Source organism: Enhydra lutris, unplaced genomic scaffold, assembly GCF_002288905.1.
Source record: "Enhydra lutris kenyoni isolate GAN:26980312 unplaced genomic scaffold, ASM228890v2 scaffoldscaffold58, whole genome shotgun sequence".
NCBI classification, from domain to species: domain Eukaryota; kingdom Metazoa; phylum Chordata; class Mammalia; order Carnivora; family Mustelidae; genus Enhydra; species Enhydra lutris.
In genome coordinates this window covers 4,564,736-4,579,554 of record NW_019154142.1, presented here as the reverse complement: position 1 = coordinate 4,579,554, position 14,819 = coordinate 4,564,736, and the positions used below count along the sequence as shown (strand labels likewise).

The 14,819-nt window shown below is 36.4% G+C and overlaps 1 protein-coding gene across 1 annotated transcript in view; it reads right to left on the bottom strand.

Moving 5' to 3' along the window:
* LOC111158218 (REV3 like, DNA directed polymerase zeta catalytic subunit) overlaps positions 1–14,819 on the bottom strand; it is a 183,512-nt gene that overhangs the window by 130,796 nt on the left and 37,897 nt on the right. The gene's annotated exons all lie outside the window — the stretch shown is intronic.

Below are 14,819 nucleotides of genomic sequence, written 5' to 3'. Positions count from 1 at the left end.
CACAAAAGAAGTGCCACAGAACAGTAGTGTATCCATGACAAGGTTAAGTAACAACAGCAACAACAAAAAACAGATGCACCATTACTCTCATGAATCTGGCAGGGCTGTGTAGAAGTGGTTCCTGTCCTCAGAGCACTGTCCCTAGGTCCCCTCGGGTACATACCATTTGTCTACTTCAAACAGGGAGAATGGCAGTGATGGAAGAACGTATCCATTTTTTTCATGCTGTCACTATCACTGTACTGCCCTGCCAACACAATCCTTGGGCTTCTTCCCCATCCCTTATTCCACTCTGCTTCACTGGGGTTTTTTTCCTTTTTTGGCAGGAAGGTAACTATTTGTTTGCTTATTTTTTTTTCCTATTTATAATTTAGAATGATTTATATAAAATACACAGAAAATAGGTCTATGTTCTGTTGATGTATTTAACACCATAGTGACTAACATCAGTTTATCTTATTTTTAAGGTACAGCTATAACAGAATTAACAAATAAATCTGGAGCAGTTATTACATACAGCAGAGCAAAATTAGAAAGACCAGTCACACAATGGAATAAGATCTATACCCTCTCAAGTGCAGTATTTGGATTTCAATTACCAACTTCACACTTCTGAAGAACTATAAATTGTGCTGCTGTTAGACCAGTTTCTATTGTTAGCAGCAGTTATGTTGCTTAATTTCAAAGGAATGGAAAAAAAAAAAAAAAACCTTTCCACTTAAAAGCAAATTGTTGATTATTTTGTTTCATTTCAAATCTGATTATATCTCCTAAATACTGCAATTTCTTAATTCTCTAAAGAGAAAAAAAAGCTAAATTTTAACAATGCTTTTTAAATATCTCGTGAAAAATGTTACATCCATTACCATTCGGGACATAAACCACAATTTGTTTAAGAGCATGTGGCAATGCTAAACCATGGAGGTAAGGAAGATGGGGAGACAGAAAACTATCCTCTTTTAAGTTGACAAATAAATCTAAGACCAGTGATTACAGAAGTAGTGTAATAGGGAGGTGCCTGGGTGGCACAGTCGCTTGAGCGTCTGACTCTTGCTTTCAGCTCAGGTCATGATCTCAGGATCATGAGGTCCAGCCCAGTGTCGGGCTCCACACTCAGTGTGGAGTCTGCTTAAGACTCTCTGCCCCTGACCACTGTGCATTCTCTGTCTCAAATAAATAAATCTTAAAAAAAAAAAAAAATTAGTGTAATAGTATATTTTATAAGTTTCTAAGTTACTAAGATACTAGTTTTACAGTGTGTATATCTCAATAATGGAAATTTGGATAAATTTTACAAGAAATAATTATAAAACCTGATTTCTACAAGTTTCTTTATAGGGAGGGTGTTCAGAGTTCACAGAATTTTTTTTTAAATACCCACTTTTCATATCTCCTGTGAAGTAGGGGCATAAAGACATTATCTTTCTATTTCACAGCTTTGAAGCTACAATAATTTGTGGTTTATGACTTAGGAATAAAGCAGAAATAATTTATTCAGCAGGCACTGAACTAGGTACTACACATATATTCAGTTCTAAAACATATAAAAACCTCGCAAGTATCACAAAGCTTAACTTTCCCCAAATCACATACCTACTAGGTAATCGAATCAAAATTTAAAAGCAGATCAATAAAATCTAAAATCAATGCTCTTTTCATTTAACCATGCTGGTTCTATCGAGTCGGCTTCCTTAATCCTTAACTCTTCAGTTCTTATTTTGTAATGTAAATGCCTGTTTTCTTATCTGACTCTCCCATTTGAAAATTCTTTGCAACTGGTGCTGTGTTTGAATGATCATAATATCCCCAGGACCGAACACAAAGCACATTTTATGTGCTTAATAAATACTTATTAAATGGATGAACAAACCCTCAGTAAAACAGAGTAACTGCTTAAGGAGGAAAGAATGATGTAAAAGCCTTGAGTATCTGGGGAAAAAAAAACTATGAAAACAGAGGGACTTTGATACAACTAAGGATTACAGCGTTTTAGGGGGACATAGGTGATGGGAAGAGTCCCCAGCTTAGTGCACTTTCCTACCCTGACTAACCCAAAGTCCCATGCAAAGCTGCAGTCATTATATCAACACAGATGTACCTCCCTCTGGTTCTCCAGCAGCTAGGGATGGCTCGGTGCCTTAACACCTTTCCTCAAGAACAACCTCCTGAAAACACAGCACAAGAATTCTTGGCATTGCACTTAATGGTTCTAATATAGAATGAGTATCACAGAAAAGAAAATGATGAGAAACAAGATAGAATAGGAAACTCAAAAAGTTAAACTAGGAATAAGAAATGTGTAAAAATCAATGTGAGATTCCATTTCTTTTTGGCAACAGGTCTTTTATTATTGTAAAATTTGCAGTTCCATAACAGCACTGCTTTATCTTGACAAGATACAGACCACTTCTATAGACTTCCCTCTATCAGCTCTACACCACACAGTGTGGGGCCACACATACATAAAGTACCTTGAAGATAAGCTATTCTGCTCCACACCCATCAGTCAGGATTAGATTCTGCTGTGAGAAACCTAAAATCAGTGACTTAAGCATTTAATTAATGGTTTCTCTCTAGTAATATAAGTCCAGAGCTAGGTAGCTTGTACTGCACATTCGGGCTTTTGCAACATCTAGTTAGTTGCGTAGTTGAACAACTTGTGACTTCAATCCAGAGGCTTTTTCACTATGCTCCAAAGAGCTCCACACACAGGATTCTTTTAAAGAATGTTTATATAAAATTAGTGAAAGCTATGCTATTTTGAAACCCTGCTAAATGATCTAGGATTCTTCGAAGGTTTAGAATAATAAGCTATGTCTAAGTAACATGTGGATCCAAAGCAAGCAAGCAACTGGCATTCTTTATCTTCCTAATTTCTGAATGTCCTCTCTTATTGTCATGTCAAACTGAATTAAGGCAGCAAACTTAGGAATAAAGACTGTTGTTGGGAGAATAAGTCTACACACACGGGTTTCAAAAATTTTTAGAATTTGGGATTTCCAATTTGACTGATGTTGTCTAATTCAGAAACTGCAATAAAGTTGTTCCAGGAAAGATCCACAGAAACCTGTCATAGCATAATTGCTGGTTTTTAAAGACACCATGGGAAAACTGTGTGAAGGTGGCTACTTTGCAATTCTGTGTAAGGAGGGCTTCTATAACCAAGGTGGATGCCTCTGTAACAGCCAGTACTCGGGAATTGTGAATCTAATCTTTTAGGAATTTAGATGTACAGTACACATTAAGACCTCTGTATTCCAACATTTCTTATGTCGTTTCCCCACATTTTCTCCTCCATTTTAAGTGCCTATATTTGGTCTCTTAATTTGGTCTCTTAAATTGTGCATCTAAAGTCTTATTAGTTTACTCACAGAAAAATTACCTGTATTTTTTTGTAGATACACTTTTGATAAGCAGAAAGACTAACAAGTACCATTCCTCTAATTCTGATGTCTGCAAATTTTTTTCTGTAAAGTAGCAGACAGTAAATATTTTAGATGTTATGGGCTATACCGTGTTTTATACAACTACTTAACCCTGCTACTGTAGTCTGAAAACAGCCACAGACAATAAATACATAAGTGAACAGGCATGGCTGTGCTATTCCAATAAGAATTCATTTATGAAAACAAGTAGTGAAAGGATTTGGTCCATGGATAGTAGTTTGCCAATCCCCGCTCTAACCGATGAGACTTCATCATCTAGAACAGAAAAGCTTAACGTCTTTTTTTTCTTTTTAAAATAAGCTGACTGGTCACCACAATCAAAACCATGCTGGCCTAAGAGTATACTAGGAGACTGAATAAGAAATGCTTATTTTGGGGGGCACCTGGATGGCTCAGTGGGTTAAACCTCTGCCTTCGGCTCAGGTCATGATCTCAGGGTCCTGGGATGGAGCCCCGCATAGGGCTCTCTGCTCAGTAGGGAGCCTGCTTCCTCCTCTCCCTCTCTCTCTGCCTGCCTCTCCACCTACTTGAGATTGAAATAAATAATATCTTTAAAAAAAAAAAAAAAGAAATGCTTATTTTGTAACTTGCAACCCTATCTCCCAAATCTCAAACTCAATATACTAAGATTTTTTTTTAAAACTCTACAGAGGTATTAAATAGAAAAGCTTGGTATGTGAAAAGGAAAATGTGTATTTATGGAATTTTTGTTATTTTTTAAGTTTTATATCATTGTCATTACCTCAATCTGTGTCCCTCTAAGCAAAGTCTTTCATTGCTTCTCTTTAAAGTTTTACTCTTTCTTTCCCATTCTCACAAAACCACAAAATGAACCAAGCAAAACTAAGTGTTCTATCATCTGTTATCCTCTAAGAAAAAAACAAGAATGTATATGAAAATTTAGATATTAAGATGTTAAGACAGTATTACCAACAGTAAAAAAAAAAAAATGAAGACATTACAAATTTCAAAAAAATAGGAGATAAATTATGATAAATTTGTATCATGTCTATGGCTCTCATACCAATTACACGTACTGCTTGTTTTTATAAATACAAAGTTATCATAACACACCACATCCGGAATGGTCTATTGCTGCTTTGCTACCGGCAGAGTTGAGTAGTTTCAACAGAGACCTTCTAGCCCCCAGAGCCTAAAATATATACTATATGGCCCTCTATTTTTATTTTTAAAGATTTTATGTATTTGACAGACAGAGATCACAAGTAGGCAGAGGCCGGCAGGGACAGAGAGAGGGAGGGAAGCAGGCTCCCCGCTGAGCAGAGACCCCCCTCCCCCCAATTCGGGGCTTGATCCCAGGACCCTGGGATCCTGGCCTGAGCTGAAGGCAGACACTTAAACCCACTGAGCCACCCGGGTGCCCCCTATATGGCCCTTTATAGAAAGTTTGCCAACCTCAGCAGCAGATGGTGTTGAAGTATATTTCCTGGTGTGAAGAGATGTTTATGATATATTTATTTCAGGTGATATTCAGGTTTATTTCAATTATAAACATATCTTTACCATAGTAAATAAGATAATGATTTATCTTCTTTTTGCTTATATATATTTTGGAAATTTCCAAAAGAAATTTCCAATTTCTTTAAGAGAAAGGTAGGAAGAAGTCATCTGCTTTTAAATGACCCAGAAATTAAAACAAACAAACAAAAAACCACCACCAGGTGCCTGGGTGGCTTAGTTGGTTAAGCATCTGTCTTTGGCTCAGGTTGTGATCCCAGGGTTCTGGGATTGAGTCCCACATCAGGCTCCCTTCCCTGTGGGGAGCCTGCTTCTCCTTCTCTTTCTCACGAACAAATGAAATCTTTAAGGAAAAAAACACCACCAAGAACAACAAAAAACTAAGTATGATAATTAACTTTACAAAGGGCATATGTATATAACTTTGTTAAACAGTTTCTCTTCATACTCTCCATTGTAAATAATGCTTTGGGGTTTCACATTTATTCATGCCATTTTATTTCTTCGACTGAAGTATACATGGCTTTATTAGAATCACTGGCTTTGGGGCACCGGGGTGGCTCAGTTGGTTGAGCAGCTGGACTCTTGATTTTGGCTCAGGATCATGGGACTGAGCCTTGTATCAGGCTGAGCCTTGCTTCATGCTCAGCATGAAGTCTGCTTGTTCCTCTCCCTCTGCTCCTTGCCCCAAATAAATAAATAAATGGAATCTTTTAAAAAAAAAATCATTGGTTTAAAGTTACAATCCCACATTACTAACAGAACTCTATCCCCCAAGAACCAGATGTCTCAAAGGCCAATTTATGCATTTGTATAATTTATTTTTGTATTTCCAGTGCTAAACATGATTGGTTTTTTCATTCATAAATGTAGACATAAATTCTTTAGTCTTCAAATACTTTGTCAAAGTCCACCATAGGCTGCTCATAATCACAGTCTCAGAATTCATGAACTTTTTATGTTCTACACAGAGATAAAGATGAGTAAATAGGCAATTACAGTACAGCAATTCTATATCCAAAAGACGCAGATTTGTAAGACTACTGATAGGCTTTCCAGAGGAAGCAACGGAAGAGCAAAGACAGAATGTTGTGGTATATACAAAAATCTGAAAGCAAAGGAGAATACGCATGGTCTGGGAACAGGAAAAATGTAGTTAGGAAGCAGCAAAGAGTGCAATGGAGAGAAAGGCCAAGCATGCATATGTAAGTGTGAGAGTGTGTATATATTCTGCGATCTGTGTAGATTTGCATTTTATAAAGTTCCCTTGTGGGCACATTGTGAGAGAAGCTAGGGACAGAGTTTTAATAGGAAAATAAGTTTAGGAGGCTGCTAGAGTAATTCACAAGAGAGAGTCAGCAGAGATGGAGAAAGCATCAAGAAGGACTGAGGACACAAAAAATTTAGAGGTAACTGACTAGAACTTGGGAGTACGGTAAAAGAGAAAGAATCAAGGATGATGCAAATTTTGGGGTAGATGTAAATGTCATTCAGAGAAAACTGAGAAAGAAGAATAGGCTGATTTCTATTTTGAACTTGTGGAATTTTAGATGTTTATAGAATTTCCAAATGGAGATTTATATTAAGCACAGATGTTGAGCTTGAGAGAGAGATCTGGGTAGAGAAGAAGACAGATTTGGGAGTCTGAATAACAGATGGGTAAAAATGCTCAAGAGAATACAGAGACAAAAGAAGGGGCATAGGTCAGAAACTTGAGGAACAGTAATATTTAAGAGGGGAATAAAGGATTTTGATTTGTGTGGGATATGAGAGAATGACTCCCTGAAAAGGCTGCCAGGCAAGAAAGAGTAGTATCGGCAAATACTTGAAAATATAAGTATGTTAGCCATGGAAACAAAGCTCCAAGAGTCCATGAGAAATGTATAAGAGAAACACAAGCAATGAAAGGCTGGATCAGAAACTGGGAGAAGGACGTACATAAATATATATAGAAATGGCAAGAAACACTTCAGAATGGCAGAGGAAGAACCTTTAAAAGCCTGCTCCTCAGTGATAGCAACAAGAACACTGGGAAATTCTGTCACTTTTTTCAGCATTTTGTAAGATAATTAAAAGGCCTGTGACAATCCAACACATGTTTATTCAAGAAAATCAGTTGAATCCTAGCAAGAACAGCAAGCTTTGTGGTATTCTAAATTGCCCTAATCCAATCTCCTCACCCCCAGCACCCCCCGCCACAGCTCCAGAGTAGCTGTGAAAACAGCTAGCCAAGCAGGCACTGGAGGGACCAAAATAGATTTGCAGTTCCCCAAAAGCCTGATCACCAGAAAACTGTCACTATTTGACCTGCCTGGTCACAAGTGAAAAGCTCCATTCTCAGTACTGTATTTGATCAGACTCCGAGCTCACTCTCTGTGTACAGTACTATCTGTAGCATCTTTATGGAAAACAATCAGCAGCAACTGTTTAACATCACAGTTGCTTGAGGGAGTTTTACCAGTTGTCGCTAATAAGAGGCTAAACAAAAACCTTAAAAGGAAAAGCTGAGGACTGAAATATCCATAAGAACTTGAAAGGCTCTGACATAGTTCTTGAAATTTAGAAGGTTATGCACATGTGTGGAGCTGCAGGCATTCTCAGGAAGGGATGAGAAGGCCCTAATCTTTCACTATGGTTGACCTTGAGGCTCTGCACCAAAATGTGAATACACAGAGGCCCTCAACAAAAAGTGGAAAGAGACCTATTAGCTCAATGCATTTAAAGGAATCTCTGGTCAATCATTAAATGACCAATAAGCTACCTGAGCAGAGACTTCAAAAAATAGAGATTGTACAGAATTAATCCATGCAAGTCACTAAAGAAACAACTAACAACAAAACAATAATAAATCCTGGGGATAGGGAAGAATAGGATTGTCCTAACTGTCAAATTATTTTAAATGTCTAGTTTTCAATAAAAAATGGTAAGATAAAGAAAAAGAGAAGCATGGAAAAAAGGAGTCAATAAAACTGTCTCTAAAGAAGCCCAGACATTCAACTTATTAGACAAAGACTTTAAACCAGCTATTAAAAATATTTCAAAGAGGAGGGGTACCTGCGGGCTCAGTGGGTAAAACAGTTCACTCTTGGCTTCAGCTTAGGCTGTGATCTCAGGATTGTGAGACTGAGCCCTGCACTGGGCTCTGCACTCAGTGAGGGGTCTGTTTGAGATTCTCTTTCCTTTCCTCTCCCTTTGCCCCTCCCCCTCAAATAAAGTCTTAAAAATTTTTTTCAAAGATCAAAGGGAGATCATGTCTGAAGAATTAAAAGAAAGTTTGAGAATCATGTCTTACCTAACAGAAAATATAAATGAATAGACAGAAATTATTTTTAAAAATCAAATGTAAATTTTGGTATTAAAAAAAAATTTGGTGTTGAAAAGTGCAATTTTTAATTTCTGTTGCAAGAAATTGAACAGAAATTGCAACAGCATATTTGAACTGGTAGAAGTATCAGTGAACTTGAAGACAGGACAGTTGAGATTTTCCAATCTGAGGAACAAAAAAGAAAAAGAATGAAGAAAAATTAACAGAGCCTGAGAGATTTATAGGATTCCATGAAGAATACCAATATATACATAATGTGAGCTTTAGCAGATGAGACAGAAAAAGGAATGGGAAAAATATTTGAAAGAAGTAAGGCCAAAAAACCCCCAAATTTGACTGAAACCATTAACCTGCATATAAGAAGCTCAATAAACTGCAAGTAAGAGAAACTCAAAGAGATCCATGCCAAGATGTATCATAACCAAACTGCCAAAGGCAAAGAAAAAATCTTGAAAGTGACAAATGAAAAGTAATTTATCATGTAAAATTTCTTCAATAAGGTTAAGAGCTGAATTCTCATTAGAAATCAGGGAGGCCAGGAGGATGACATAATCAAAGTGATGAAAGACAAAGACTGTTAACCAAGAATTCTGTATCTAGCAAAACTACCCTTCAAAACAAAGGAGAGCTGGGTAAGGTAGGAAGGAAGAAGAAATTAAGATGTTCCCAGCTAAATGAAAATGAGAGAATTTGTCACTAGTAGGGCTGACCTACAAGGAATACTAAAGGGACTCTCACTCCAGGCTAAAATGAAAGGACAAGAGAGTAGCTTAAATCCACACTAAGCAATAAAGAGTATCAATAAAGATAACTACATAGGTAAATACAAAAGATAATAAACATGTATTTTGTAATTCCTTCTCCTATGTCATTTAAGACAGTTGCATAAAGTAATAATTATAAAATTGTGTTGATAGGCTTATAATGTGTAATTGATGTAATTTATATAAATAATGTTATAATGGAGTAAAGTTTTTATGTACTACAGGCATACCGATATTGTGGGTTCAGTTCCCACAATATTCCCAAATATTGCAATAAAGTGAGTCAGATGAACTTCTTTGGTTTCCTGGTACATATAAAAGTTATGTTCACACTATAATTGTCTACCTGTTGTGCAATAACATTGTTTAAAAAAATGATGTACACACATTAAAAAATATTTTCTTCCTAAAAAATGCTAGCCATCATCTGAGCTTTCAGCAAGTCATAATCATTGATCACAGGTAACCATAGCAAATACAATAATGAAAGTTCAAAATACGGCAAGTTACCAAAATGTAACACAGACACTACGTTATCAAGTGCTGTTGGAAAAATAGTGCTGACAGAATTGCCTGATGCAGGGTTGCCACACACCTTTAACTTGTAAAAAAAAGACAGTACCTGCAAAGCACAGAAAAGTGAAGCATAATGAAGTATGCCTGTATGAAAATTAAACTGGGATTAATCCAAACTGTCTTAAATTAACACGTTAAATGTAATACCCAGAGTAACTATGAAGAAAACTAAAAGAGAAAGAGAGAAGTAGAGAGAGAAAGGGAGGGAGGAGGAAAAATGGAATTAAAACAGTATACCAGAAAATACCTATTTAGCATAAAAGAAGACTACAGTAAAGGAATAAAACAACAAGAGCATAAGACACAGAGAAAACAGTAACAAAATGGCAGATATAAAACTACCCAGAACTGGTAGGTAGTCAAAGGACACATTATATCTTGCCCTATAGCCCTCAACTCAATGGGGAGTATCAATTTTCCCATTTCACATTTGCCAGTACAATTTGGGGTACTATGCAAAGTGAGAACTTACAGAAGCATCATAAACCAAAAAAAAATTAGGAGGACTAGAATCCTTTGCCTCAGTCATGTCAAACATGCTCACTTTATTTCCTTGAATTAATTAATATACCCTATTACCAGAAGAATCATCACTGAAGAAATAGGAAAATGGCTGATGTGGAGAATTGTTTGAAGACAATAAAAAAAATATGATTAGTATTTAGATGGAAAATACCATAACTCCTATTCTCATTCTTTAAGGTCAAGCTCCCTTGTTTAGTTCAACTATATACACCTTCCTTTACCTACAAAAGTTAAGTGCACAACTTGTTTCCTCATTTATGTCTTCAGAGCACTTATATAAATCTATTATATTTATGAATTTACACTGTTTACATACAGTGGAATCACATCATATGTGCATTTACTGGTAGGAAGAAATCAAGGGGGATGGAAAGAGACTCAGGTAGAGAGGTAGATCAAGTGAATGACGATGAGAATGTAATTAAATCGTGCCAGTATGCCCAGTCAATAAATTTATGACCTAGTGTCATGAGATAGGGTATATAAATGTTATTCCTTAGTTTCAGTTCCTTCGTATTTCTAAAGTGGAAGCACCCCCTACTGAAAGTGCCAACTAAGTGTGATTCTGGTTAAACGATACAGTTTATAAATTTTCATTAAACATGGCCCTGCTTATGGGCTAACTATTTCGACTAGAGCTGAGGGAAAGTGATGAGTGTCTGAGTCTGTAAATAAGGAAAATTAAGCTGCTGGACTTATTAAAAGATAGTGTGATAGAATTCATGCAGTTTAAGAGACTATCAAGGGAAATTCTGCCTAATTCTAAAAAAAAGGTTTTAACCTCATACCTTTGCCTCAGAACCTAATTCCCACGTAAGATGCAACTTCACTGTTTCTGTCTCCACACCTACAGTGTGAGTTCCATGAACACATGCATGTCTTCTTACTCTTCCTATCCTCAATACCTAGAATACAGGGGGTGTTTGATCCACACTGGCTAAGCATATGCAACATAATATATGTACTTGGTCTTTATGTCTCATTCCACAACCCCACTCCCCACCTGCCACCTCACCTCCAGAGAGGCGAGAAGACTTGAAAGTTTAGTTCAATCACCAATGGCCAATGATTTAATCAATCCTGACTTTGTAATGAAACTTCAACAGAAACTCTGGAACAATGAGATTTGGGAAAGCTTCCAGGTTGGTGGTACATCCTGACTCCACAGAAATATCTGAGCTCGGGACCCTTCTGAACCTTGCCCTATGTATGTTTTCACCTGGCTGTTCACCTGTATTCTTTATAATAAACTGTATAAATATAGCGTTTTTCTGAGTTCTGTAAGTTGTTTTAGCAATTTATTGAACTGAGGGTAGGGAGGGTTGAGAGAATCCCTGAATTTGCAACTGGCTAAGCAGAAGTACAGGCAGCCTGGGTATCCTTTTGGGGCTGGCATCTGAAGTGGGGGTGATCTTGTGGAACTGATCAGGGATCAGACCCTGTGGGAGTCTGATTAATTTCAGGTAGTGTCATAATTGAGTTGAATTACAGAACATCTATAGCTGATGTCAGAGAACTGAGAATTTATTGTTGGATAACCAACAGGACATCTTTTTCATACTGGTTAACTCCTTAAGAGGTCTTTCAACTGAGTCTTATAGAAAATTCGACTGCCTTTATTTTTTCCTCCTTATAATTTCTACTCAAAAGCTAACAAAGATATTTATAATGCCCTCCTATCTTCCCTATTTGCAAGAGAATGAGAAGGGACTAAATTAAGGATCAACTTTCCATATTAGACTAATTAATTAATTAAACTAATAAACAGCAAAATATAACATTAACAAATATTTTTATGATTAATATGTCAAGAATGTGATGAAATGACATGTCCAAAATTCATGTGTAATTTAGTTTGCAGTTATTACTACAGAAAGGAAAACAGTAATTACTTTGACTTTCAGAGTGACTGGGAACATCAGTTTGGGTACTATTTAAAGGCTTGCGCTGTACGGTATACCATCGCATTTTTCTAAAAAGGCTAGCCTTAAAAAATTAAACTGCTAACAGTGTTTTCAAGCCAGAATCTCCAAGAAAATGTATACCTCTCAGACTAAATGTCATAAAAATAACTAGTAGTTATTAACCTTTGCTAAAAATAAAATTCTGGCTTATAAAACAAATACTGTTTTGGGGCACCTGGCTGGCTCAGTCTCAGGTTCATAAGTTCAAGCCCCAATACTGGGTGTGGAGCCTACTTAAAAAAACAAAACCAAACCCTAAATATTGTTTTAGTTTCAGATGCCTTACAGCCAGAATGGTCATCTTAATCTTAATCTAGGTGGTATTTCAATTCAAAGGTAAGTAATCCAAGGTCTTAAAGTAAAATTAATAATCTGATTAGTATCTGAAGATTCATATCCAGTGATGTAAAACAGTATTAATGGCTTATCAAGATAAAGTTACTATTCTTTCAAAGACACATAAATAAAATAAAACAATACAGGTGATTAAATTAATGCAAATCTAGTAAACCATTCAATGCAACCATTCTTTATGATAGTTCAAAATAAACTATCTACAAGAAAGTAAAAAGATAACACAGAATAAGAGAAACTATTTAGAAATGTTTGATAATGGATTTGTGTCTAAAGTAACTCTTATAACTCAGTAATAAAAAGACAAATAACCCAATTTTAAAATGGGCAAAGGATCTGAAAAGACATTTGTCCAAAAAGATCTAAAAATGGCAAGTACATGTAAAAGACGCTCAACATTAGTAGCCACCAAAGCAAATCAAAACCCCAATGAAATATACTTCACACCCACTAGACTGCTATAATGAAAAAGTGAGACAGTAACAAGTGTTGTGGATAAACTGGAAACCTCATATACTGCTGGTAAGTAAGAATGTTAAATGGGATAGCTGCTTTGGAAAATAGGTTGGTAGTTCCTTAAAAGATTAAACATGGAGTTATATGATCAGCAATTCCATTCCTAGTTATATGCCCAAGATAAATGAAAATTTACACCCACACAAAAACTTGTACATGAATGCTCATTGTAGCATTTGTCATAATAACCAAAAGGTGGTAATAAAGGTCCATCAACTGATAAATAAATATAATGTGGAATAGCCATACAATGGGATATTAATTCAGCCATTAAAAGGAATGAAGTACTGATAACAACTTGGATGAACAGGCAAATTGTAAACTGTATCTGAATAAACCTCTTACATAATTTTTTAGCCCATACATACTCATTGTTTTATTTTGGAGGTCTCTAATGAGAAGACCTAATTTTGAATATACCATTAGTGTTAATGCATTCACTAAAATGAATTATTTGATTTGCATCAAATAAATTCTGACTAAATTGAGAGAAATATAACCATTAGTCCCTAAAACCACTTTATATATCTCTATTTCCACTTAATGATGCACTAAGTATATTATTTTAGACATTTAATCACATTAAGATAAGTTGTCAAATTACAGAGAGATGCTCTACTTATAGTGATCATTACTAAAAACAGATAATGATTAAGAACTGTCAATGTAAGAAAGTTTCTTCAGACAATAAAACATTAAGACAATAAACTAAAACTGACCTACCACATGCACTTAATATTTGCTCTGTCAAAAGTAGAGGCGGCATACCCTCCTCCTACCCCTCAAACCAACCCATTGAAAAATGCTATATAACTTTTGTATATGAATTAAATGGAAATTTTCTTATGAAAATTCTTATGTTCAGTTACTCAACAGTATCAGACTGCTATGGCCATTTAGTTCTACTAAGCATAAAGTTGGGTATATGGGGGCCTGAATAAAGCAGGTATAAATCATGAAAATCAGAACTCCAAAATATTTGACAAAAACATACTGCCAGGGCACCTGGGTGGCTCAGTGGGTTAAGCCTCTGCCTTCAGCTCAGGTCATGATCTCAGGGTCCTGGGATCGAGTCCCGCATCGGGCTCTCTGCTCAGCGGAGAGCCTGCTTCCTCCTCTGTCTTTCTCTCTGCCTGCCTCTCTGCCTACTTGTGATCTCTCTCTGTGAAATGAATAAATAAAATCTTTAAAAAAAAAAAACATACTGCCAAACCTATCAAAAATAATGCAAACCAGAAGTCAATGGAGCACCATCTTTAAAGTATTAAAAGAGAAAACTGAATTTTTTTTAGTGGTTGCTTGAGTTTGCTGTATACATTTAATCTATATCCACTGTCAAATAACATTATACTGCACTTCATGGGTAGTACCTTAAAGCAGTATTCCAAATTCCTCTCTCCTACCCCTTGTGATATTGCTATCAAATTTCACTTATCTTAAATAAATAAATAAATAAATTTCACTTATCTATAAGCTAGAATCACTCAATACGTTGTTCCTATTATTTTGAAATTATCTGTTATATCCATTAAAGACAGAAAATAAAAGGTTTTGGAGCACCTGGGGGGTGGCTCAGTCTTCGGGTCATGATCCCAGAGTCCTGGGATCAAGCCCCACATCAGACTCCCTGCTCCAGTGAGAGGCCTATTTCTCCCTCTTCCACTCCCCCTGCTCGTATTCCCTCTCTTACTGTCTCTCTGTCAAATAAATAAAATCCTTTAAAAAGGGGGGGGGGGGGCTCCTGGATGGCACAGATGGTAAAGTGTCTGCCGTCAGCTCAGGTCATGATCCCAGGGTCCTGGGATCAAGCCCCGCATTGGGCTCCCTGCTCAGCGGAGAGTCTGCTTTCCCCTCTGCCTCTCTCCCCTGC